The 4,581-nt window shown below is 32.6% G+C and overlaps 1 long non-coding RNA gene across 2 annotated transcripts; it reads right to left on the bottom strand.

The window, feature by feature from the left end:
• Positions 1-1,876: 1,876 nt before the first annotated feature.
• LOC123209918 lies at positions 1,877-4,193 on the bottom strand. Of its 2 annotated transcripts, XR_006501174.1 has the most exons (3): positions 3,980-4,193; positions 3,174-3,595; positions 1,877-2,286 (listed from the first exon to the last, which is right to left on the bottom strand). It is a non-coding gene; the product is annotated as an uncharacterized LOC123209918 (long non-coding RNA). The 2 variants fall into 2 exon arrangements; XR_006501173.1 differs by lacking the exon at positions 1,877-2,286 and having other exon boundaries at positions 3,096-3,595.
• Positions 4,194-4,581: the final 388 nt, after the last annotated feature.

The following is a 4,581-nucleotide window of genomic DNA, read 5'->3' as shown; positions in this document are numbered from 1 at the left end:
ATAGGCAAATAGAGGCCCAAGCTTTAGGGCAAATTTTGAGGACCAGATTTATATTGGTTGATTGTATGTATTGACCTAAGGAGATCATTGTGGAATCGACGACTGATCTAAAATTGATATATCATATGCACAAGCATGACGGATAAGAAATTGGGCACTTTAATCATTGAGGGGCACACCTTAAGAGTTATTTATGTTGCTACCAGAGTATTGTTACAATTTAATACGTTGTAATCTAGGAACTATGACACATACACTAACGGATGAGTAAGAGCGATTTAAATACTTTTATATGGCATTTGGTTATAGTATCTGTGCATTACAATAACATATTTGTCCAGCAATTGTATTGATGTTCCCTTTTTAAAGGGCAAAAATCTGGGTCAATTATTTATCACTTTGGGAATCAGTCCTAAGGAAGATCATGACACATGGTATTTGGTTTTAACAAAGTTGAAGGATTGTTTGAGTGAAGTACCTCATTTAGCTATGATTTCAAATCGATATGTTAGTTTCTTCTTTGTAATGGTTAAAGTCTTCCCAGATATGCACTATAGTTATTGTTGCCATCACTTTCATTGTAACATGTGATCTAAGTACAAAAAGAATGCAAAAGTCACATGGATGTATTGGAAAATAGCTAAGGCATACACATAGTATGAATTTTGAGAGATAATGAAGTCATTGTCTTGTATGCACCTTGATGCAACAGTATACTTGTATGAGATGGGTTATGATCGATAGGCAAGGGCATAGGTACAATATAATGACTACTAATATCACTGAGTCATTTAATGCACTTGTCAAACGTACTCAGGGTTTGCCCATTACTATGGTCATTGAGTTCATCAGAGGTATATTATAGCAATAGTTTTATGAAATGAGAAATCATACAAGTAAGTACATATTCAATATTATAACATGTTATAAACGTATTTATGTATATTTATACTTAATTACTTACCATATGTATTGATATTTATATGATTTGCAGATGCTTGCACCAGCTCGGTAAAACCTTGGGTAGAGGAGAAGATTTCCAAACATGTATAAAAGTCTTAAAACTTGAAGGTACATCCTATTACATATGAACAATATGAGTTTCTAGGTAGTGGCCAATACGATGGTATGGTTGACCTTGCAGAGTGGATATGTACATGTAGAAAATTTCAATTATCACAGATTCCCTACATGCATATTATCGCCATTGCAAGATATATGAAGCTTACCACCTATGTTCAGCGGGTGCATCCTTACTACAACACCACCTTTTATTGTGCAGTTTAAGTAGAGGCAGTCAATCTATTAGAAGATCAATCAAAGTGGTTTCATATAAAAGAGGCACGCATTATCCGTCCACCATTCTCTATCATCATCACACAAGACATCTAGCAAATAAAAGTAGACATCTTTCACAACGTGAGATTGTTGAACAACTTATTTATAATCGATGTCAAAAACTTGGACATACGAGATAGAATTGCAAGAGTCCTGTTCCAATATGTAGTTTCGTACCATCAAGTTCAGTAACTAAAAATAAGGGTTGAAGATAACTACACTTGTGGTTGTACTTGTTCATTTTGATATAAAATTTGTGATTGTACTTATTACTTTATAGATAAAGTTTGTGATTGTGATATATTATCTTTAAAACTTGTGATTGTACTTATTAATGTATTCATAAGATTTCGATTTGTAATTGTTATATATGTCATTGTTGATTTCATATATCCATTTTTAATCATTTTTTATTCACTTGACCAATCGGTTACAGTAACTATATAAAAGACAAACGTAGATAAATGAATAAACATAGAGACATACTAACGCATAAAACATATGAATGAATAAACATATATAAATATACGAATGCTCATAATATAAAGGTCAATCAATATCTTGAAAAAATAATTGTGTGGCTAAACAAATGCATAGGTGTAATGAGTCCTCGACCTCAAAAGATAACGAGTGGCCAAGTGTTAGACACTCAATATAACATACCATGAACACACCAAAATCACCTGATAAAGGTGTCTACTATGGGATATCCAACACCCTATGCAATACAAATAGATTGTCCCGTAGAGTTCGACCAGCAAAAAACCAAAATAATGTCATAGCTAGCAAATGTGGCATCATTGACATATACCCCAAAATCTTTCTGCTAAATATCTTCGAATCAATAGTAAAACTTTATAACAAGTCATAAACTGTGATCTTCCACTCCTTAAAATCCAGGATGTCTACTACCCAATGTGCATTGTCAAAGTTTATTAGGATAAAAACCTGCATAGATTTACAAAATACATATATTAGACCTTAATTAAGTAATCCTTGTAAAGTAATTGATTGTCAAATTTTAACCTTATCCATCACACCCCAAGGTTGTAAATGTAAGTTAGAGAGATAATTCGTATTAACCAACTGTGTGAAAACTGGAGGAAATTGATAGTTAAATTGATCTTTCATTCATGTAGTGTACTTGTGAGGGATATGTGCAAGAAAACAACCCAGAACTGTCGTCTAATTTTGACAGACCTTCACCGTAACATCATGTTGTCGTCGATATAATAATCCCAAAAAAGAATCCACATATTATAAAAATAGATAATATAACATTATCATGCATCTGAACGACTTTTTATATTAAAAAACAAACTTTATTGACCAAGTCAACTCACCTCATCAAACAATCATCTAGATGTGCCCATCATTATACCCTAAAAGGAAATTTTGGTTCACATCTCTATGTCGTACACATCTTGTTTCTCGAAGAGATCAAGTTTTACATACCATTTCTTGAAAATTTTCTTACGTTTGGTACTCAATAATAGCACAACAGGCCTCGCTTGTTAGATCCTTGGTTTAACGAATTTGTGTATGGGTTTCGAACGAGTGGTCTTTTCTTGACAAGGTGACCATGAAATATGTGAAAATACTATACCAAAACAAATAATATGTCATTTGAAATTATATTAACTCATCAGATTTTCAAATTTATTTCAATACTTTCTGTAAGGTAAGAGTCATAGCCGAAGAATTCTCAAGAAAGGTCAGATCGACTACATTTTTCTGGATCAGCTGGTGTTAAATACATAAAAACAATAAATAAATAATATACATCTCATTCATGCATACAAGATATAATGAAAACATTAATGAAATTTGCATACTTGAACTATTTCCCTCTATGTCGGGAGTTGAACCACATCGTCTCTTTGACAAGTGATATCGCTCAACTCGTCATCTTGAGAGGCAATATTAATCACCTTTTTACCCTTGTTTAGGGTGTTGAGATAAACCAATCGGATATTCTGTCATAACAATAGATAAAAGGCAAATGACAATTTATATTAACAAAATTATGTTGACCTATAGAACAGACTCAAGGAACAACCTTGTCATGCACAGTGCCATCCTGTTTAGTTTTCATTCTGACTATGCAAGGTGTTGTTTTTAGTCTCGATTTTTGGACTTTCCAATGATGGGAAACCCAGAGGCCATCATGTAAACGCAAGCCAATCATTGTGTGAGCAATGGTGGCATGTAAACCATGCTCACATGACAAACCAACTATCAACCTTGAATTTAAATCCTGCATCAACAATTAAACTCAAAACATTTTTATGAATAATCACTCAATACATTTAACATGTCTTTACATTGTTCTTGAACTCAACAAATCATGCGGCAACATGATTCCAAATCAATTTTACCAATTTTAGTGTTTTAATTATTTATCAATTACATGTAAGAACATATAAATATAACCAAAATATTCAGGTATATTTTCATGAAAGTATGCCTAAATGGTGGCTCTAATACCAATGTAGGATTTTAGGACACTGATAACCAGCAATACAGTGGAATTAAAAATTAAAAAAATATATCAAAGGTCCTAAAACCTATCTAGGATTCCTGTTTTAATATATAAATTTATGAACATGTTAAATACACATAGGGTGTTTAGAAATTATACATGTATTGTTGGCTCTTTTAAGACTTCATATGGCTATGTAAAGATTGCTATCCAACTCTCTTGGAGTGACCCCTTGATATCCACATAGAGCATGAATAGGAGGCGATCCAGATTGAAGGTTGTTAGGGTTTTTGCCAACGGGATCTTAGAAATTAGATCATGGCAATGAAAGCTTACATTAACAAGATTCTAGGTATAAAGATGTGTGTTTAAGATTGTTGTGTTTAAAACAAACAAAACACCTTTATTTATAAGGTGTGCATGAATCCTAAGTTAGTTAGGACTCTAACTACTTTAGTGATAAGTTGTCCAAGAGTTTTTATTAAATTAAGACTCTTAATTTACTGAAAATATTAATGCATAAGAATCCTAATTAAATTAGAATTCCAACTCAACCTAAACTTTCTATCAAACAAGGACTTTGAAAAATTCTTATTTAACTAAAACATTTCACCCACAAGTTAGCTCAACCAATTGACTCATATCCATCATTTGGCCTTGCTCAGTTAGACTCCTAAGTGGGTCCAGCCAAAACTATATAGTGCATTTGCATGATGCCATATGGCACTGTGCACACCAAATGATTCTAGCTAAAATACATC

Source organism: Mangifera indica, chromosome 3 (assembly GCF_011075055.1).
Source record: "Mangifera indica cultivar Alphonso chromosome 3, CATAS_Mindica_2.1, whole genome shotgun sequence".
Classification (NCBI taxonomy): domain Eukaryota; kingdom Viridiplantae; phylum Streptophyta; class Magnoliopsida; order Sapindales; family Anacardiaceae; genus Mangifera; species Mangifera indica.
This window is presented reverse-complemented; position numbering and strand designations above follow the sequence as displayed.